This window comes from Rhineura floridana, chromosome 6 (genome assembly GCF_030035675.1).
Source record: "Rhineura floridana isolate rRhiFlo1 chromosome 6, rRhiFlo1.hap2, whole genome shotgun sequence".
Classification (NCBI taxonomy): domain Eukaryota; kingdom Metazoa; phylum Chordata; class Lepidosauria; order Squamata; family Rhineuridae; genus Rhineura; species Rhineura floridana.
Window position 1 is genome coordinate 68145318 of NC_084485.1, and position 22934 is coordinate 68168251.

The 22934-nt window shown below is 42.3% G+C and overlaps 1 protein-coding gene and 2 non-coding genes across 4 annotated transcripts in view; 2 read left to right on the top strand and 1 right to left on the bottom strand.

Annotated features, from left to right (window-relative positions):
• The first annotated feature begins 3561 nt into the window (after positions 1-3561).
• On the top strand, positions 3562-3634 carry TRNAK-UUU (transfer RNA lysine (anticodon UUU)). The gene has a single exon. It is a non-coding gene; the product is annotated as a tRNA-Lys (tRNA).
• Positions 3635-3901: 267 nt separating this feature from the next.
• Positions 3902-3974, bottom strand: TRNAK-UUU (transfer RNA lysine (anticodon UUU)). The gene has a single exon. It is a non-coding gene; the product is annotated as a tRNA-Lys (tRNA).
• Positions 3975-17349: 13375 nt separating this feature from the next.
• Positions 17350-22934, top strand: part of PIK3C2B (phosphatidylinositol-4-phosphate 3-kinase catalytic subunit type 2 beta) — a 127400-nt gene continuing 121815 nt past the window's right edge. The window contains exon 1 of one of the 2 annotated variants that reach the window (XM_061632210.1): positions 17350-17681. The gene's annotated coding sequence lies outside the window, so the exon portion shown is untranslated. The remainder of the gene's footprint in view (positions 17682-22934) is intronic. The other variant, XM_061632212.1, reaches the window with a different exon arrangement.

Below are 22934 nucleotides of genomic sequence, written 5' to 3' on the forward strand. Positions count from 1 at the left end.
TTCTACGGACAGCTCTCACTTCCGAGTGGGGGCATGGCTCTCAGTGACCCTGCCTGTTTGTATTTATAATTTCAAGTTTATGGGACCACACTCTTTAGCAAAATTCCCAATCCTAACAGCTCCATGTGCAGAACTATGTGTAAATACATAGAAATGATTGTCAAAACTCATAGGGTTAAAGATTTTTCAGAGGTTTCAAGTAATCATTTCCCTACGTTAAAAAGTACACAAGAAATGTGACACATGACATTTTCCCTAATACAGTTCTTTCCTCCCCTTTTAAAAACCTTGGGACAAGCATAAATTCAGTAAAATAGCAGAGTGATTAGAAGGCTTTCACTGTTACATTTCTTCCTTGTTGGAAGTGCTGGGATGGAACTCAGCTTGTATTGAGATGCTTCTGAGTTTGCATGGGGAAGAGTAGATAGAGAGGGGAACCTCCATGCTTCCTAGACTGTCTTTCTGACCTAACATGTGATGACCTTCCTTCAGGTGCTCCTTCCTTGTTCTTGGTAGCACCTAGGAAAAGGCGACATCTTCCTTTTGTCTTTTTCTCTCCTTCCTTCCTGCAGAGATGAAAGAGCAAGTGTAGCTCTTTGCATCTCCAACTTTAGTTACCTAAAACTAGGATCTTTCCTATCCAGTATGTATTTCTTACATAAATATAAGCTTTTTTGTTTTCTTACAGGGTTCGAATCCCCACAAAGCCATGAAGCTCACTGGGTTATCTTGGGCCCGTCACTGCCTCTCAGCCTCAGAGGGAGGTAATGGTAAACCCACTCTGAATACCGCTTGCCATGAAAACCCTATTCACAGGGTCGCCATAAGTCGGGATTGACTTGAAGGCAGTCCATTTTATTTTTTTTCAAAGCCAGAGTTTCAGTATAATTATATCCAGGGTAAAGTGTGCTCCTTCAACAGGAATCCTGTTGCAGTTCACCTTCTGCCAGCATTTAACTCCAGATGCTAATATTCCAGTTATGAAGGATTTAAAGGCACAAGAATATAATTTTTGTTGCAGTGTGTTATGTCTTATACCCAAAGAAGTAAAATAAGATGCTATGTTTATCATGACTTTATATACTGTGTGGCAGGCAGAAACCCAACAGATCCATCCCTCCCCCATCGTGGAGGCTTGGCTTTTTTAAAAGGGCCGTTATTATTTCTTTAGTAAAAGTCAACTGTATAACTCTAATGTCAACACATATTACAATAACATTTTAGTGGACCTTTGCCCGTTTGTATAAAACTTATGATATAGCTCTGACATGGAAGCATGTTCCCTAAGCCCTATTTGGGGGTTCAAATGAGTGCGGGGGCACAAACAGTGAAGGGGCCTTGGGGTGTGCACAGTGCCTGCAATGTCCTCCTGCACATTGCCCTACCCCTCCTATCCACACTCTAGGGCCTGAAGGGGGAATGTGACAGTTGGAGTGGTGGTGTATGTGTGGTCCTGAAGCCATACACAGTTTGTGCCCTCACGTGTTCTTTTATACACCTGACTAGAACTTTAGTCTTTTGAATACCTGTTCAGCCACTTCCCCCTTTTCATTTTTTCTCAAGAACCCACTTCTATTTTGCTTTGTTTTATTTTTTGCTGTTTCTGTCTGTCTGTAATCTAAGTAACAGGAGAGAAATTTTGCTTTAAATTCTGGTAGCTGAGTAGCATTACCTGGATTCACTGTACACATTTATTTACATTTGAGCTTTGCTTAGAAATGTCACAGACTGCTTCTTATGTATATAATGACCTTTTGACTTTTCTTTCTCTCTCTGTTCTCTTGCAAGTCCTCTGGGCAATCTTCCTTTCTTAGGGATATTGCAAGTTCACGGACTAGAATAGCTGGTAGATGTTTCCATTATGGGAACCGATGAATACAAGGCATACAGTGATCCTCTCTGAAATGCTTGGAATATACTCAAAAGCATTTATTGTTATTATTGTTGTTGTTGTTGTTATTAAATTTATTTCCCACCCTTCTTCCCAGTAGGAGCACAGGGCAGCAAGCAAAAACACTAAAACATCATAAAAACATTAAAATATATCAAAACAAAACGTGTAAAAACATATTTTAAAAATCATCTTTTAAAACATCTTTTTTTTAAAAAAAGCTTTAAAAACATCTTGAAAAGCAATTCCAGCATCTTGTGGTACAGGGCATCTCTCTGAAGAACTGGTATGAAATTACAGATATGCTACCTGTCAGCAGTGTGTGCACTTCCACCTACGTTGTACAATAAGTGCTAGCTGGGGCTTATGGAAGTTGTAGTCCAAAATATCTGGCGGGCACCAGGTTGGGGAAGGTTGGACCTAACATACAAAGCAGTGGGGAGGGCAGGAGAGAGAGAAGAAGAAAATGGCTGATGTTGAAGCTATGGAGTCTGCAATGCATTGAGTCACAGTCTTAAGATGGAATGGGGAGGAGGTAGCACACATTCAAATAAGACTGTTCAGGACAGGTATTATGCAGATTTACATACCATGGAGGTGTATCTGATTGCACCAAGGCCTGCTGAGAACAAGAAACACAAAAAGACTTGTGGCACCTTAAAGATGTTAGGATGGAAATGTATTTGGACTTGGACTAACAAAGACTAATACATTTTATAATGCCACAAGCTTTTGTGGGCTACAGCTAAATTTGTCTTCATGTGGTACTGAGAAAAATTAATTAGGGGTGTACCCCAGATCCAGCTATGAGAGAAAATGTGTGACTGGTTTATGAAGTGGGCTCTAGGCCACAAAAGTGTATGTCATAATAAAATGTACTTGTGTATAAGGTGCCACAAGCCCTTTTTTCTCCCCTGCAACAGACTAACACTGCTACCTCTCTGGAAATTATGCAAACAACCAGTGAGGATTCGTAGACCCTTGCAACGAACATAGTAACTTTTGACGCTTAAGTTGCTGATTATTGCAAAGGACTACAACGAAAGGAAGTCTCTAGCCCTGTCCTGTTTAATGGGGGGAAGGGAGAGCATTGATTTGAATGTAGTCACAACTCCTGCCCTGCATATGGCTGGTTCCCGCCAGATCCGGAAGTGGAGGCTGTGTGGAACGTTTGCTTTTTTATATGTCTCTTTGCCAGGTGGAGAGTTTTGTCTTATGGGCTCAAGGGGAGGGCAGAATCTTTACACGGTAGGAACGAGGAGGACACTCGTGGAAAGGGAAGGGAATCGTGTGTGTCGCCTGCTAAGACAGCAAAATTAATGGAGCTACTACAGCTCTTCTACGCTGTTAATGGACATCGCAGTGCTCTTTCCCTAGTCAAATCGTGCACAAATACCTTTGTTTCCCTGCCACAGTGTGCATATAATAACCCTGAGCCATTGTACAAATTATACCCTTCGACGAATGTGTAGCTGTATGTAGGCATCCTTGCCAATGCAAAAGTGATATTTTGTTTCCCAAAACTGAGGTAAAATGGTGAAAGGAGTTACTTTACAGAAAATACTAAGGTTCGTTGTTCTGATAGGTTATCGCAGGATGATGGGGTCATTTTAAAATATTGCACACTCTTTAGTTTCTTATAGCACCATAGTGGCAATTCTCAGCATGGAGCCCGGATAGCTCAGTCGGTAGAGCATCAGACTTTTAATCTGAGGGTCCAGGGTTCAAGTCCCTGTTCGGGCGAATTACATTTTAGCTTTATTAAATTTTCTACATTAAAATTTCTTGTTAGTTTTTTTCTTCCTGCAATTCGATTTCCACCGAAGTTCCTTTACACTATACTGTATACACTAGAGTCTTTTTCGCTCATGGTGAGAAGCTACTGTTTTTGCATATGCTTTTCAAAACATAAGTATTGCGAAGAAAACCTGTATTACTTTCGCAGTTAAAACCACCAATTCTGTATTACCATAGAATTCTTAGGTGTCATTTTATATTAAAAATCTTACACGCCCGAACAGGGACTTGAACCCTGGACCCTCAGATTAAAAGTCTGATGCTCTACCGACTGAGCTATCCGGGCGCTCTACAAATGTTTAGTTCCACACTGTAAATGGTCTTTAACAATACACAAGCATTTATCCTGGCAACGTATTTCTTTGTGATTTAAGTATGTTCATACTCTCATTGTCAACTTTAAAGTTACATAACTCTTCTGTTGTCATTACTTTCGTCTTCTTGATGTTAAGCTGTAGTCCTGCTTTTGTGCTTTCCTCTTCAACTTTCATCAGCATTCGTTTCAAATCATTACTGATTTCTGCTAGTAGTATGGTATCGTTTGCATATCTTAAATTATTGATATTTCTCGTTCCAGTTTTCACACCTTCATCTTGGTGCAATCCCGCTTTCCGTATATGTTCTGTGTATAGATTAACAAAGCGTTACCTTATTTTTTAAAAAAGAGGGAGGGAAACCTCTTGCAAATAAGATATCAACAAAGTATTCACTCAATTTCAGCTATGTTGCCAATGCGACTGTTTAAACTAACAAGGCACGTATTAAAACTGTTATACTTTTCATAGTACAACCCTATACCGGTCTGCTCAGAAGTAATTCCCATTGAGTTCAGTGGGACTTGCTCCCAGAGAAGTGTGTACAGGATCGCAGCCTGTGATCTCCCTATAAATATTAAATGAATGCCACGTGGCACTTCACCCTTTGCAAACTGCAACAGCCAGTTAAAATATCTTCTCAGAACGCATAGCCAGTCTGGGCTTTTCTTTCCTAATACCAGTCTCTATTTTTAAAGGATAACTTGAATCCAGGCACTTAACAAATGCTCGCAAGCTGCTTCCTCAACCGAATATCCAGCCAGTATCGGAGCTGAGCCCCGGAACCTGTTACGAATGTACAGGCTCGGCCGTGAAAATAACAAAGCGAGTGTCTTTGAGCCTATGAAGAGTTTGGGGTTTTTTTTCTTGAGTTGTCACTGGATAGCGACATTCAGATCACGCACACGTGAGCTCAGGGATAAGGGTTTTCAAGTCAGAAGCTGGGGTGATGATTGCCAAACAGGTTCGAGCTTCAGCGTGTCCCTCATTTCAGGAATCAAGTCCCTCCAAATAAATTTCTGAAACCCAGATCAAACTCCTTTTGGGGAAGGAGAGCCACTTTTATTTAAGGAGGAAGGAAGCGGGATGATTGTGAATGTGTAAAAACATCGGATAGATCATAAAATCAAATAGGTCCTGCTTTCGGGCTTCACATAGGCATCTGGGTGGCCACTGCGGGAACAGCATACTGGACTGGATGGAGCTCCATTGGCCTGATCCAGCAGGGCTGCTTTACTCCCACTCTCTGGCAAGCCATCAAGGCAAGGCGGGTTCAGTGACTCCACTGGTTAGTGCTATGAGGCAAAATACTGTCTGTGCAGCATTTGTCAGTTACCTATTTCTTTAATGAACAAGCTGTATGTTACGTGGAAGCGCTGGAGGCAGGGGGAAGCAGCTTGAGGAGAGGCATATCCTTTGACATCTCACCAATGAAAACAGGGAGAGCTTGGAAAATTTACTTTTTTGAACTACAACTCCCATCAGCCCCAGCCAGTGCCATGCTGGCTGGGGCTGATGGGAGTTGTAGTTCAAAAAAGTAACTTTTCCAAGCTCTGTAACCTCAGGTCTCATCAAGGGCTGATGCCCAAGCACTCCAACTCCTTGACTATTACACACTGCTGAAGGATGGGCCCTGGCAGCAGAATGCTGCATTCCTTGATTCAGAAATAGCCATGTCTGCATTTCTTTAGAAGCCATGAGGGACTTTGTTCTTTTGGCTAAAGTTATACCTGAATGAATATCATTGTCCTACAATATGCTGTTGACCGTTCAAAATACATTGAACTGTGAAATGGCAGTCTATGCACTGCATGACGTGTTAGTGGTCAGGTGCATGCATTCACAGAGATGTGGGATGGAGAAAAGATTCATCTACCCTCACCCTCACTCACCCCTGAGGCTTCAAGAGACCCTCAAGAGGGAAATAACTGTCAATTCTAGTAATTGACCCAAATAAAATTGTGATAATGGGAAGGACTGTCTCTCTGCACATGTACCCACACATAGAACAAGCTTTTCAGCAGACAGCCTTCTCTGGATTAGGAATGGAACACAGGAAGCTGCCTTATCCTGAGTCAGACCACTGGTCCCTCCAGTACTGTAGACACTGGCTGGCAGCAGCTCTCCGGGATTACAGAGAAGGGTCTCTCCCAGCCCTACCCAGAGATGCTGGGATTGAACATGGGGCTCTTTGCATGGGGCTCTACTCTACCACTAAGCCACAGCCTTTTCCCAGTGGCTTCTTTGCCACCCAAGGTGTAACAGGTAATTATGGAAGAAAGTGTCTTTTTACCAGTGTGCCCTGTTTTTGGAACACCATTCCCAAGAAGGCTCACCAGGCATCTACGATGATGTCCTTCCAGTACCAAACAAAGATAAATGTTGCACCCCCACTGTCAGAGACAGTATGCTTCTGAATGTCAGTTGCTGGAGACAGCTAGGAGGGAAGAGTTCTCTGACACTCAAGTCTTGCTTCCCATAGGCTTCTGGTTGGCCACTGGGAAAACAGGATGTTGGACTAGATGGGCCTTTGGTCTAATAGGCTTTTCTTGTGTTCTTAAGGGCTTTTAAAAAAAATTTCCTGGGCTTTTAAAATGGTATTGTTTTAATTCATCTGTTGTTTTCTGTGGCTCTTTTAGAATTGCTGCTTTTGGTATGCTGTTTTCTGCTGGAGCAAGGTCAATTGTGCTATTTTTATCGTGGAGTCTTTTGTAAGCCATCCTGGGGGTGATGGGCAGGGTAAAACTGTATAAATATGATAAAAAGGCATTCCCAAAATGCAAAAATAGAGACAAAACAGAGATAGCAATTTACTAGAGACTATATCAGAAAACAGGGTCCATCCCTCATAAAGGTAGACAGTTGGAGCATAAAGGAAGAGTAATAAGTTATTTTTGTCATTAATACTGTCTCCCAAGTTTTTTTCAACCAATCCATCAATATTGGGGGTTTGTTATTCTTCCATTTTGCGCGATACATATTTTTGCCACTGTGAGCAAAGTTGTTACTAACTGAAAATTGAAAATGACTTATAATAGAAATGCGGTGGATTATAACTATCAAAATAAATTTGTAGAGAAATGGGCTTTATTTATACAATTCTGGAATGATAAAGTGATAGATGAAATAGCTCCATTTAATTTATTTACCTTAATATAGGAAACTGTTATATTATTATGCTTAAAATTTGAAAGTGTAAGAAGTTAACCTTAATGATTACCTATATTATTCATCTCTTTATTATTATTATTTTTCCTTTTCCTTGATGTTTCCTTTTGTCTATGCCATATTCTTTTTTCTAATGCTTTTATGTAATCAAATTGGAACATTATGTACATCTACTTTATTTTGAATAAAATTTTAAAAAATTAAAGGAAGAGTAATAAGCACTTGCTCCTCCTGTTTATTGCTTCCCCCCTCCTGAATCTAACCAAAAAAGACCTTCAGGGCTTCAGTACATGCATGTGCCTGTAGCTTGTAGCCTGCACCTGCTCATCCACTGAGTGCCAAAACAGCACAATGCAAGCACAGGACAGAGGTATCAAGAGGCTTGAGCAACCCCAAGGTTGCAGAAGTACAACAAAACTTTTTTGGGGGGGGTCCTTTAAGCCAGAGAGGACTCCAAAACAACCCATTGAGGGCTGAGCATGCTCACTTGGCATGAATTGCTGACTGACTTCGTGGGTAGCAACAGAAAACAATGAACTTACAAGATCTGAACAGGGTGGTTCATGACAGATGTTATTGAAGGTCACTGATTCATAGGGTCACCATAAGTCATAATCAACTTGAAGGAACGTAACAATAACAGAAAACACGGTGGAAGGAGAATAAAATGGAATATCCTGGAAGTGAGCATAGCTGTCTGTCTGGCTGATACCCTGAATAGGAACACATACAGTGAAGTATTATTTCATTAACCCTAGACTGGGGATAATGCCAGCAGGATACAGGTAAAAAGCTTTGGGTTTTTCAGCTGTGTAGAAAGCAAGAACCGATATCAAAACAAACAATAAGGCATTTATGCTTTATTATTTTGTAAACCCTAGCTTCAGATGTTCAGTCTACATGAACATCTGATGATTCTATGCCCCCAAATGGTTGCATTTCCTTTGACTGAGCCAAGAGGCAGACTGTCAACACACAACAATTTGGGAGAGAAGAATAGCCAGCTGTTCATGTAGACTGTGCTTTTTTCAGAGCTGTGTTCCAAAAAAAGAAGAAACCCTTTTGAGTCTATATTTCTATCTATCCATCTTTCTTTCTGTCTATTTATCTATCATCTATCCTCTACTTATGATATTTAACCAGTTCTCAACAGGTTTGTTGTACTCCCCCTGAAGGAACAGGTTCATAGCTGGGGGGTTCTGGATACGTTACTGCCAATGGAGGCACAGGTGGCCTCAGTGGCACAAAGAAATCTATGCTTCGGTAACTTCTAGACTAGATTACTTAATGTGCTAAATGTGGGGATGCCTTTGAAGATGGTTCTGAAACAGCAGCTAGTGCAGAATGCAGTGGCCAGTTTGATAACAGGGACCAAATGGTCTAATCGTATTACACCAGTTCTGACCCAGCTGCCCAAACACTTCTGAGCCCATTTCAAAGTTCTGGTTGTAACCTTTAAAGCCATGTACAGCTCAGGACCCCAATACTTATCAAAGTGCCTCTCCTGACATTAGCCTACCTGAGCCCTGAGGTCATCAGATGAGGCCCTCCTCCAAGAGGGTTGCAGAGGGTGGCAATCAGGGAGAGGGCCTTTTCAGTGCCTACAGAATCCTCTCCCCAGTGAGGCTTGCCTGGGGCTGACATTAACATATTTTTGGCATCACATCAAGACCTTCCTCTTCACCCAGGCCTTTGATGTTATCTGCTGGGTTTTATAAGCTATGGGGGGGCATTATTGGCCAACTGCTGTGTTGAGATATTACAGGTATTTGTGGGGTGGGATGCTTTTTTATACTGTATAGTTCCTGTTGCTGTGTTTAAAATTGTATATGTTTAATTTTGTGTATGTTTAAGCTGCCTTGAGACTGTCTTAGTATAAGGCATCTAAGAAATGCATTATTACTATTGCTATTGCTATTAGTATTGTCTTGGTGAGGCTGGGAGAGGAGATTTATTTGGTTTTCTGTTATTAGGCAAGTGGAATGCTGATAAGGAGGCAAAAGAAGTCTTGCCATGAGATAACAGTCACAGTACAAATACGACAAATGGCTACCCCTCTGGAAATTACTATAAATATAGTGTTGTCTCTGCATTTCAGAGTTCAGGTTTGTGGTCAGCACAATTACCCTTATTTGCTCTTCAATGCAATGTTTGGTTTTCTCCACTAGGGATCAGGTTTTACCAGCCGACTGGATGCTCTTAACAGTGTAAGATCGAATATTTCTGCTTGAAGAGGAAGCACAGGCTCAGTCCAAAGAGGCATCACAGACAGACACTAAACCTTCAGTATACTTATAACACAGTAAATGTACAATATTACTTACCTTACACAGCTTTATTTTCTTCTTCATCCATATCACACCTTGGGGCCGATCCATTTTAGTAACAACATATACTGTATTTGCATTAGCAGTTTAAAATGTATTGCTGATTTATTATAAGTGTTTTAAGGTTCACTCTTCACAAGACATAGCTGAGTGTGAGTTAGAAGATCAGTGATAAAAGAACAGTGTAGATGAGTCTGCACTTCATGAGTTTATAGCTCACAGTTCCTTATTCAATAAAACTCATGGGTTCCACAAGAACGAAGCTTTGGGCTAGGCAATTGGAAAGTGAGATTTTCTTAGTTGTGAGGGTGCATGATTTTGATGGAAGATACAGAGGGTGTGTGAGTGCGGGTAGAAACCAGCCTACTGTGCCTGCATTTGCATCTGGCCCCTCCCACCACTAGTATGTGGCCCCCTGGAAGGTTGCCTAGAAGAGAATGTGGCCCCCTGGCTGAAAAGGATTCCCCATCCCTGGAATGTCAGATAGCTATATGTTTCTAAGCATGGGGCTGGGGAAGCAGAAAGGAATAGCTGTGGTTTAGTGTCTACTGAAATGGCAGCAATAGCGTGTATATGTGTTCGTATATTGGGGGTTAAGTTCTATAAACAGAATACATTCAACATTCACCAAAGCAAGGTCCCAAGCAGGCTACCAGAGCATAGTAGGAAGGATTGCTATCCATGTGGAACCTATGTATGTATAACAATTGCATGACAAGCAGAAATTCAAGCGGTATAGCTTTCTCTTCTAGAGATAGAAAGAAGAAGAAGCACATTGAATTTCTGCTGCTGATAGGCACAGAGCATCTCTAAGGAGGGTGGGAAGAATGACAACAACATTGTGTAAGTCTGTGATCCGTAACAATGTCACTCAGGAAATTTTAATCAATGAGAATTACTTCTAAGTACATTCTAAGTCAGGGAAATTTTTTCAGCCCAAGAATCGCATTCTCTTCTGGGCAGACTTCCGAGTGTCACACACCACTGTTGGGTGGGGCCCAGTAGCATAGTAGCAAATTCAGAAGTGCAGGGTCCCTTCATGTTAGTCACAGCCATGCCTCCCTCCCTGGCTTTTTTCTGCGGGGTTGAGAATGAGATCCTTGTAAATTCCTTTTTTCACAACAACAGACATCCTTAGGAGCCAATAAGCAGGAAAGAGGAGAGTGTTAGCTACTGAGAAGAGTCTTTTCAGTGGCTGACTCACCTCTTTCACTCTGATTCATTCCAATCAGCAAGAAAAATTAAAGAAACATGTTAGAAGACTCTTTTCAGTGGCTAACACATTCCCCTTTCATGCTGATTGGCTCGTAGGATGCTGGAGACAGTGGGACCCTGCTCCTAAAAAAGTAAAGGGTCTAAGACCCCCAAAGACCCCAGATGACTACACCCCTGCTGAGTCCAGAAGCAAAAATGGGAAAGCAGCAAATATACATTTTACCTTTGCATGTTGGGCCCATTTCTTCACACACTCACACAGCCTTTTCTGTTCTCCCTCCCTACAAGCGAGAGACATTCTCAGAATTCAAGGACACCTTTTAGCCAGGCAAAATCATGCAGGGAGGGTGCAAAGCAGGCCCAGGGAGGACTGTGACTTGGGGAGAGGGGTTGTGGTCTAGGAACTGTTCCTAGGTAGGGTCAGAGAGGCATCATTTGGGGGGCCCTGGGCCTGAGGTTCCACATCCTAAGTGAAACAGTCTGGGTGAACTCTTTCTAGTGTATGCACAGGACTGAGGGTTCACAAGAATTCCCTTTTAACTGTGTGGCCCTGCACAGCTCCTCTTGCCAGATGCTGTGCTAACCTAAGCGCGCACTGTGTCTGAACACTGGAGATATACACACAGGCAGATCAAAAGAGGAAAAATCCCACCAGAGATTCTCTTAGGTCTAGGGATATATCAGCAAAAGAATAGGATCTTCACAGCAGAATAACTAATTTGTTTCATACACACTTAATTCTTAGTTACACAGGCAACACACATTCCTGGTAGCTTTAGCCAGTAAAGTGAGTTATCAAGGTAAAGCAATATAAAAGAATATGTCAGGCTGTTACACAAAGTCTGTTCAGTTAAACACTGGTTAGTATTATTCAAGCTTTAAAGCATATGGTTATACCGTTATAAAACCATGTAAATCTAGACATTTTTTAAATTTAAATATCCAGTACTTCTTACAACATATTTATTTATTTATTTATTAATAGCATTTGTTAGTCCCTTTCCCCCAAAAATAGGACTCAAAGCAACATACAAAAAGGAAAACAAAAAAACACACTGCATATGAAATAGCTTACAGCAAGTCAAACAATGGCGAAAACAATTTCAGATGAAATAATACAACAATAATAGAGAAAATAACAAATGGCAGATATAACAGCACACAAAAACCATACCAACATTATAAATATAACATAACACATTGTAACAATCCTATTACATAACTAGTCAATATGGCAAAAGTAAAAGAGAAGTAACACAATTTCAGCTTCAACTTAGCTACTAGAACCACCCCACCCATGATGTTAGTCCCACAATGGTAGCTCTTTGTAGTGTATCATATGGAGAACTCTGGTGGGAAAATCTATCACTAATCAATATTCTATATGGGCAACTAGCCCACAACATAAATAAATATGTGTAATGTCAGGATGTTAGTAGGATTGCCAATGTTTCCCTGGCAGGGCTCCTGTGGTTTCAACAGCTGCATGACAGTCAGAAATTCAGCAGGTAAAGTTTTCCTAGCATGCTGATACAATGATAAGAAAAGCTTCACTCAATGACTGCTCAGAGGCTTTGCCGTGGTAAGAGTGTAGGAGTGGAATTTTGGTGTTGGTTATGCTAAACTCCTACATTCCCTTTTTCTTTTCAGGTTTTGGAAGGCAAGACAAGCTGAAACAAATCACCACATAAAACAAAGTCCTAGAATATACAGTATTTGCTTTGTTGCCACCCCAGACCTTAAGATCTTTCCTGGAAGCATGGATAATTCAGGGAATAATTTTCCTCCCAATTTGAGATAATGTATGCTCAGAATCACATGAACACAGATGTTTTCAGGATAAAAAAAAGCTCTGTTACTTTCCACTTTACATCAGAGAAAGGGAGGGACTAGAAAGATGATTATGGATGTGTATTACTATGTGCTCATTACAGCCAGGCCATCTATCAGTTGGATTAGGGACAGCACCCTCATCTGGCATGGGAGTGAGATCAGCACAATAAACGGGCACTTAGTTACAAGCATAGGAGAGCTAATTTTCTCAGTGTTCTTTAACATTGTCATTTTAATTAATCCATTTCTGGAACATGGCCCCAGGTTGACAAGACAGAGGTAAAGACTGTCTCTTGACAGAATAATATATATTTATTAGCACAAATCCTTCACCTTCTTCAAGGAGCCCAAGGCAGCATACGTGGGTCTCCCTCTTCCTTACCCCATTTTATCATCATTACAATCCTGTGGTTAGATTGAAAGATATCGACTGACCAAAGTTTACCCACTGCACTTCATGGTGGAGTGGAGATTTGAAATCCAGTCTCCCTAATCCAACACTTGAAGCAAAATATGTTTGTTTTGTACTTTAGTTTGCTATTGTTTTGTATTTTACTATTACATTTCGTTTTGTCAACTGCTCTAGGGATGATAGGAACCTAAGAAGCTGACAAATATCGAATCAGACCATTGGTCCATCAAGCTCAGTATTGTCTATGTCACTGTTCTTCAACCATGGGTCCCCAGATGTTGGCAGACTACAGCTCCCATCAACCAATCAATCAATTTTAACGTTTTAATGTATTGTTTTTTATCTTGTACGTCGCCCAGAGTGGCTGGACAACCAGCCAGATGGGCGACTAATAAATTTAATAAATAAATAAATAAATAAACCTCAGCCATCTTAGCCAATTGCCAAATATGATGGGAGTTGTAGAGTGGCAACATCTGGGGACCTAAGGTTGAAGAACAGTGGTCTATGCTTATTGTCAGCAGCTGTCCAGGGTTTGAGACAGAGTTCTCTCCCATTCCTATCTACTTCCTCGTCATTCATATTCCATTGCTGCCCATAATATTCAAGAGCAACTCCAGTCATTCTTTACAGACTGACTAAATGTGATCTTTATGCTAAAGGATCCCTATCAGCATATCTTTAGCAATGCCCATAAGCCGTTTATACTCTTCCATGCTAGACTGGATCAAGAACAGCAGTCTGCAGACACAATGGCATGTTAAGGACACCCTGTTAAGGACACACAAGGAGACCATATCAATGATTGTCTCTATCCCATCTCTCAGATTGTATCTTGATTGGGACACAGATCAAAGTACAAACTCCTCTGAGATCAGTGGAACAGCTATCTATTTCCCCACTCCCAATCTTTAGCTCCAAGATTCGAATAATATTGTGGGGTTCTAAAACACTGCTGTTTCCCTTTCTGTATGGTCTGCTTGCCTTTAAGTTTTGGCTGAGAATGCAAGTGACTGCTGCAAATGCAATAATCTCAGCACAATCCAAGGCACGTGTACTGAGAAGTAAGTCTTACTGAGGTCAACAGAGCTGACTTTATAGTTAGTATGCTTAGGGTTGTGATCCAAGGGGTTTCCACACAAGGTCTTTTTTCTGGTACTTGCATCATCGTTTGCTCATTTATAAACCAGATGTATTCATCCCAACCCAATGCATTCCTATGTTTTGCCCATTCTTGTCCTGGTGTTGGTGTTGGTGTTTAGTTGTTATTTTTTCCCTTCAAGGGCTTGGTCATCACAAGGTTCCAACACAATAGTGGCATGAAGCTTTCAGGTGTGAACTGACTGGTGCTGTTGACTCAGCTGGTTTGGAGGCATTGTTTGTGATGTGGTTGGTGATAACATAGAACCCTGCCCTTGGCTGCCTCTCCACCATTACCCTCACTGCCCCCCTTCTCTGCTCTTCAGTGAAATTGACAAGACTGGGGAAAAGCTTTTAATCTTCCTTTGCTTTACCTTTAAAAAAGAAAAAAAAACCCAAACCAGTAAGTGCATAGGCACTGGTCTGCAAATATAACCTCGAACATTCTCATGAGCAGAGGAAAAGCCTCATGCCATAAGACAGGGAAAGGCCAGGGAGAGAGGGTAAATCCCCATAAAAGATGTGCAAAGGGATAGAAGCAGGCAGTGTGCCAGCCCCAGATAGGCAAGTCAGTGAGGTAAACAACCAGAGAAGCATGTGAACTGCCGCAGAGATGAACCCAGAGAGAAGCAATCTGTGCAGTCCCTGCTGTGTTGTTGCTGCCATGGGTCTTCCTCTGCTGCTGGGCCTGCTGCTGTCTTGGTCCCAAACCAATAATATTAGTGTGGAAAGGAGGTCTGTATGAGGAGGAGTTTGTCCTTTTCTGCATCATGCGGGGTCAGGCTGCAGGGTCCCAGATATTGTCTCCCAGCAAATCTCCCTCTTTCACTTTCCCAGCAACAATGTCCATGGCAACACACATCCAGAGAATTTAAACGTGTTCCTTTTTGTTAATGCATGAGGTTTAGGCTATGTCAATTACACAACAATATCAGTGCTACTTTATGGCTAGTTTTGCATTAACAACAATAAATAACTTTGTTGTTAATGCAAAACTAGCGCTAACCCTGTTCTGTTCACCGTTGCTGCTGCTGTTATGGTCACCTGGATGCACCCTCTGAATGCCAGTTGCTGGAGAGCGAGCAGGAGAGCATGTTTATTGCACTTTTGTCCTACTTATAGGCCTCCCTGGGCATGTGGCTGGCCACTGTAAGAACAGAATGCTGGATTAGACAGGCCTTTGGACCCACCCAGCAGGGTTCTTCTTAGGTATTTATGTGACCTAAAGTCTTGTTTTGAGGAGGCTTGGCCATTTATTTTGGGGAAGCCCACTGTCATAAAGGTCAACTCCTTTTGTCCATCTAAAGCCTGTGGTCTAAACATGACATGCAACAGCAAATAATTGTTAGATCAAGATTTTTATTTTTAAAACGTGGCTGCTGAAATTAAGAAAAGGGGTTGTGGAACCAGGAGTGGATTGTTGTGTGTATTCGTAGAGCTGGTAAATGAGACGACTACTAATGAACATTATAATCCAGTTAGTGCCTAGTGTAGGGAGTAGGCTTATTACTGTATTATTTATTAGGTCTCAATTGAATAGTGGTCTAATGCACGTCACTCCCGTATCTGAGAAATGGTCAGCTTTATTTAACTCTTGTCTTGATGCAAACTCAACAATCAGCAGCAGCAGTTTGATGAAGTGGGCTCAAGCCCACAAAAGCTTATGCTACAAGAAATGTGTTAATCTTCAAAATGCCATAGGCTCTCTTTATTACAGTAGACAGCCATGGCTACTTCTTTGGAATCATCAGTTTGGTCTCTCTTACTGGCTGTAAACATCTGCTAGAAGTCTGTTTTGGAATTGTACTGTCTAAACTATTATGTTGTTGTTGTTATGTGCCTTCAAATCGATTATGACTTATGGCGACCCTGTGAATCAGTGACCTCCAAGAGCATCTGTCATGAACCACCCTGTTCAGGTTCAGGTCTGTGGCTTCCTTTATGGAATCAACCCATCTCTTGTTTGGTCTTCCTCTGTTTCTACTCCCTTCTGTTTTTCCCAGCATTATTGTCTTTTCTAGTGAATTATGTCTTCTCATGATATGTCCAAAGAATGATAACCTCACTTTCATCATTTTAGCTTCCAGTGAAATTCTGGTTTAATTTGTTCCAACACCCAATTATTTGTCTTTTCGCAGTCCATGGTATCCGCAAAGCTCTCCTCCAGCACATTTCAAATGAGTTGATTTTTCTCTTATCTGCTTTTTTCACTGTCCAACTTTCACATCCATACAAAGAGAACGGGAATACCATGGTCTGAATGATCCTGGCTTTAGTGTTCAGTGATACATCTTTGCATTTGAGGACCTTTTCTAGTTCTCTCATAGCTGCCCTCCCCAGTCCTAGCCTTCTTCTGATTTCTTGACTATTGTCTCCATTTTGGTTAATGACTGTGCCAAAGTATTGATAATCCTTAACAAGTTCAGTGTCCTCATTGTCAACTTTAAAGTTACATAAATCTGTTGTCATTACTTTAGTCTTATTTTGTGGGGGCAGGTTTGTTGTGCAAGAGCTCCAAACTAACTTTAACTGTGCAACCTGAATTTCTTGGTATGTGGTTGAAATCTAGCTGAAAATAGCAACAGTCTGGAAGCACCCTCAGTTTACTTTGTGCATATGTGAATTCAACAGAAATATAAGTGCATAAAAGAAATACAAACAAAACACACTGATGGGGGGAGCCTCTTTGCACATGTGCCTGTGATGCCATCTTGATAAGAAACCAGAAACGTACATATACATACAAAATGTTACCCATTTTGGCACAGCATCGAAGAGCAAAGGTGCATAATCTCTGGACACTTGCAAGAGATAAGAGGAAGCTCCTATTTGCTTTTTTTAAACTTCTGAGCTCCTGTTCCTTTCAATGGGGCCTTCCACAGAACCCCTTGGATCATACCCTAATTGATAGGATGACTCAGAAAGAAAACAGAAACATCTTACTCTGATTGTGGGCATTTAATAACTCTACATAGAAGAAATCTTTGTGTTGGGCCCCACAGCTTCCTTGGAGACAAGTCGAGGAAAGTAACCTTCGTAGTGTGAAGTGCTGCCCCACGCGTAATGCCGCATCAAAATAAAGCTGCATCGCCGCGGGGCTGGAGGGATCAGAGAGGTTTATGGCGAAGAACACAAAGCTGAACTGATTTATTTGCCTTCGGCTCGTCCAGAAAGCAGCCGGAGCACTCTTTAAAGCCGGGGTTCACCGCGCTCTTGCGCGAGGTCTCCAGAAGATGGCGCGCCCCTTTTCGTCACCTCTCTTCTCTATTGTCTTGCATCTCTCTCTCTCTCTCTCTCTCTCTCAGCCTAGCTCGCTTTGCTGTGTTGGGAATTTGCAGCTCGTCGGTTTCATTCACCAGCTACCTTCCAAAGAAGCCCATTCCTGTAGCTGCGACTTGGATTTTAATGCCAGATGCACGAGGATTAGCAGATCGCCCTGAGGAGCTATCCTGGAATTATCACAGAAGGAGGCGGAGGAGGGAGGAGGGAAAGAAAAAGGCATTGTGGAAGAGAGAGGAGCAGGCAAAATAATATCGCTTGGAAACGGCTGCAACTGATCAGAGAAATTGCTGTGCAAGCACCAGGTAAGAAACTAACGAGACGCTGAGAGGGGGGCAGTTGTGTACATTTGTGAAATTGACTAGGAAGCTATTGGCATAGATGTGAGAGACCCTGGTAAATCTCCAGTTTAGAACATGGGAATCAGGAAGGGGAGAGTGGGTGATGGTGGAAAGCCTCTTCCACTGCAGTCCCAGCCTTGGATACAGCACAGCAATTAAAGCCTTGGAGAGCAGGTTGCGGGCATGGAGGCTGATCCCAGTTTGCAGAGGAATGTGTGAAGAGCGGAGGCCTTCTCAATCTCTCGCATAATCTCTTTCCCCCTGGTTTCAGCGATATCGTTTCTTTTTAAAGCTGAAGGTGGCTTTACTTTAATCTTTTCCTTGGGGATGGTTCCCCCCCCCAATGGCTTTAACAACATGTGCTCTGAGGTACGAGAGCTTCTTGGAAATGCTTGGTTTGCATTCCCCAAGCGACGAGCTTTTGACAAAAAATAAAAAGTGGGGAGAAGGGACCCCAAAAGGGGTGCGATGGGGAGGGTGTGTGTGACAGAGAAATCCAGTACCTCGGACATGGACAGCAGTATCTCTCTTCTGCCAAACTTTCCCAAGCTGCCAGGGCACCATGTATTTCTGACCAGCACTTTTCTGAAAGTTGCAGTACTACACTCTTCTCTCCCCACGCCCACGCCCGCCAATAAATCTCGGAGAAAGGGATAAGAATTGCCTATGCTTGAGCGGGAATGCAAGGTCGCGGCTCCATTCCTAGAGGTGCATTGGTGGTGTTTGATTCTGTTCGGTTTCTACAAATACCCAAGAGCAAAGAAATCCTCTCATCCCTTGGGATAACCGTTGCCAGGAACAGCATTGTTAGCACCACGATTTCTATTATTCTCTGTATCATGAATATGAATTTTAAAAGCCTGGCTCTTGCATTTGGGAAAACACAAGGAGCTTAAGATTTCTGTGTGTGGACCGGTTTATATGTAATGTATTGGGCTCTTACCATAATCCTGGTTAAAATGATGTGCAGGGGAACAAAATCCTTAATGAGAGGGGCATTCCTGTTTTTCTTTGGGGGGGGAGCACTTGACTTACTAAGAATAGAGTGGTGCTTTTTTGGACCAGGCTTGAGGTTTTTTGTGACTCTTTTTCTTTGTGCCAGCCAGCCGTCTTGGTTCCCGCAACCCCCCCCCCAGCACTATCAGTGCCAAAAATAAAATAAAAAGCAAATTATAAAATTGGATTTGGAAAAAGAGGCTGTCTGTTAAATGGGCTGATGGAAAAGGCCACACCTTTGCGCTAATACAGGCAGTAGGCCTTTCAACAAGCCATTTCCCTTCTTTGCAATAAAAACGAATCCTCAAGTTATAAAACTCCTCATCAGCGGTGACTTTAGCAGCCTTGTACTCCTGCACTGAATCAGGTATTCTGCGATGCCAAGTTGAAGCAAAGTCTGCGGATTTGCTTCTTAGGCTTTTCCCTTGTACTGGCAATAGACGGGGATATGATCCCATCACAGCAAAACAAGTTGCTATATAGGGGTGTTCATTTTGATGTTGGCTTAAAAATGAATCACTTGTCCTGCGGCAGTTGTGTTAGACGATGCAGTGCTTTCCTATTCATTAGGCATTTATGTCATCGGCATGCTTTCCTCTAAGTATACAATATGTAATCCTACCAAATGTAATGAGTTTATTCCTGGCAGAGCTGTCGGAATAATTGGAAGCTTTGCTGTTGATTTTCAGTGGCCTTTAGAGAAAACTAATAGCACTAGTATCCAGGCATCTCCCACCCCCCATTTTAATGTCAAGCAGGGGAGATTTATCTGCACTGGAATCTGGCAAGGGAAGATGTCTAGCCCAGTTGAGTAAAGCTGTCCAGGTCAGGGCACATTAGCTGTATTACCATGGATTTCTATGAGACAAAATACATAGCATGGTTGGAATCAGGCTGAACATTTGCATACATCATTCCGAGGAGGAACATGACAGGTCTTTGGCTTAAAGATGAAATACATTCCAAGGCCAGGATCACAACCAATAAAGATTTCTGTCATTGTGAGTTTAGATAGAAATACGCTGACTGTACAAAGAATATATTGCTGGATACCTGGAATGATGATAAGCTATCGATATCCTACATGACGGACCACAGGAATATAGGAAGCTCCCTAATACTAAGTCAGAGCATTGGTCCATCTAACAGTGGGCCTGTGCTGATTGGCAGTATTTTTCTGGGGTTTCAGACAGAAGTCCTTTTCCAGCCATACCTGAAGACACCAGCAGTTGAACCCGAGACCTTCTGCATTCAAAGCAGATGCTCTACTGCTGCACTATGGTCTTGCCCATATGTCATCCACTCTTTGGATACTTTGATCAAGGGCTGTTGCTCAATGGCAGAGCCCATGCTTTGCATGCAAAAGGTCCCAGGTTCAACCCCTAGCTTCTCCAGGTCGGGCTGGGAAAGATTCCTGTCGTGAAACTCTGGAGAGCTACTACCAGTCAGTACTGCACTAGATAGAATGATCCTCTGACTCAGGATGAGGCAGCTTCCTACATGCTAAAGTATCATTCCGGAGAAGATGTGACAGTGAATTGGATTGCAGTGAAGGAGGTCCAGAGCTGTTCACTCTAAAAATGGCCAAAGAAGAACTTCTTTAGACAATGTCTGGGAAGAAATGCCATCATTTCTGCTCTGGAGGAAATGCTTCTGCTTATAGGGTGCTTAGTATTTGGTATTATTCAGTATATTTATTCACTAGCAACCTGTGAATAATAGTGGGGTGCCCAGCATGGCACCAGGAATGGCAGAAATGGAACATGAGTGAAGTAATGAGGCTATGGATTTCTAAGGGGGCAGGGAAATCTCTTGCCTACATAATATATCTAAAGCAGGGTATTTCCCCAAAAAGATTTGCCTAGAAATGAATCTGACATTTGGACTCAGTATAGGCTCTGGGAGACACTGCTTGAAGGATGTTATACTTGTAAAGAATTACCATTCACTCACAATCAGAGGGAAAAGAAGGCATGCCAAACACTGCCTCTCAAATGCTGCCATCCCACCTACTCCTCCCTGCTGCACTACCTGGAGCATCCTTATTTCCTCCAGGCAGTAAATCTTTTTCTATAGCCTGGAATCAGTATGTTTATGGCTGAACTAGGTCTGTCTTTACAAAACATAGGAGTGTCATTCTAGGACAGGGCTTGACATTCCAACCTTCTAGTGATTCATGAAGTGAAGTGGGATGAACTTCTTCGTCTTCGTCTTCGTCGTCGTCGTCGTCGTCGTCTTCGTCTTCGTCTTCGTCTTCGTCGTCGTCTTCGTCTTCGTCTTCGTCTTCTTCGTCTTCTTCGTCTTCTTCGTCTTCTTCATCTTCTTCTTCTTCTTCTTCTTCTTCTTATTATTATTATTATTATTATTATTATTATTATTGCATTTATATCTGACCTTTTCTCCAAGACGCTCAAGGTGGCATACAAACATGGTCCTTCCCCTCCTCATATAATTCCCACAACAGCCCTGTGAGGTAGGTTAAGCTGAGAGGCAGTGACTGGCCCATGGTCACTCATAGAGCTTCACGGCTGCATAGGGATTTGAACCCTGGTTTCCCAGGTCCTAGTCCAACACTCTAACCACTACATGCAAGATGCATATTCTCTCCAACTATCTTGTGCTTTTACCACTTAAAGAAACTTGCTTTAGCTCTATCTTGCTGCTTGTTATGGATGTTATGCATTTAGGCCAGCCTTTCCTGACCTGGTGCCCTCCAGATGCTTTGACCTACTACTCCTATAATCTCTGACCATTGGCCATGCTGGATGTGATTGGTGGGAGTTATTGTCCAAAACATCTGGAGGGCACCAGATGAGGGAAGGTTACTTTAAGTGATCATTGAAGGATGAGGCTGTGATGCCTTCAACACTGACACAGAGATAAAAGGCTAGGGGCTCATCTACACAGTGGTTTATTGTGTGTTTGGTGCTACTCACATTGCCTTTAAATTTGTATGGTTCACATGACATTACTGGCAAACAGAAGCTATTGTGCAGTTTCCCCCCTGTAAATCTGTACTAACCTAATCTGCTTATAATATGAAAAGGGGAGAAAAAAAGTCTCCACTCCATTTCTCTAGTGATTACAGACACTTTGCTCTGATGCTTTTAGGTGGGTGTGTCAATCGTTCCCCTCTCCACACCCACTATCTCCTCCTTCCTTCTTTCATTTTGTTTCCTGTGGGCTTACAAGCAACTTCAGGCTGATCTCCTCCATTCTGCTGACCTTTTTTATGTTGCTGCAAACACTGCCTGTATTTTCTTTTTTCCTTGCCTTGTGTGCAAAAGTGTAATACTGCTCAAACAAAGATTTGTATTTCAGCTGTATCCTACCAACCATATGCAGGGAAAACACAGATATTTGCACTTCCGGGGTTTTTTTTTTTAAGGAATCTATTGCAGCTGATAGAACAGACTGAGCATGCTCAGTCATCTAGCAACCAGAGGTAGTGGAAATGTATAATTAGAGGGTGGGGCTGCAAGGAAACAGCAAGACTAATCCTTTGTGTGAATGGGGGAAAACAACTGGAAGCTACCATTGAGCAGGAACTGTGGACGGTCTAAATCCATAGCAAAGGTAAAAGCAGTGTATTTGCTATGAAGAAATGCTCCCATGTAGATGAGCCCTGGGTCAAGAAAGGATGGACATTCCAGTTTGGATGTTGTAATGCTGGACTTGGGGCCAACTCACACAAAGAAGAGAGCATTTTCTCAATGTGATTTGGTATGCAACTGCATGGAGAGGCATTGGTGCAAATGTAGTGTAGTGACACATTTAGAAGTGCAGGGTCCCTTCATGATACTCATGCCCCTCATTTGCTTGCTCTCTGTTGTCATCTCCACACTCCTCAGTCCTTCCACAAGCACCTTCTCCCACAACAACAGACATCCCTAGGAGCCAATCAGCATGAAAAGGGAGTGTGCTAGCTACTGAGTAGATTTGTCCCAGTGGCTGACTCACCCTCTTTCATTCTGATTGGCTCCAATCAGCAGGAAAGGACAAGGAAGCATGTTAGAAGCTTCTTTTCAGTGGCTAACACATTCCCCTTTCATGCCAATTGGCATGTAGGATGCTGGAGACAGTGGGATCCTGCTGAAACCCTGCTCCTAAAAATGTAAGGGGTGTAAGACCCTGCAAGACCCTGGACAACTATACCCTTGGGTGCAAACCAGCTACTTACGGAGTTACAGTCACTTTTGTGTTTGTGACTGCCTATTTTTG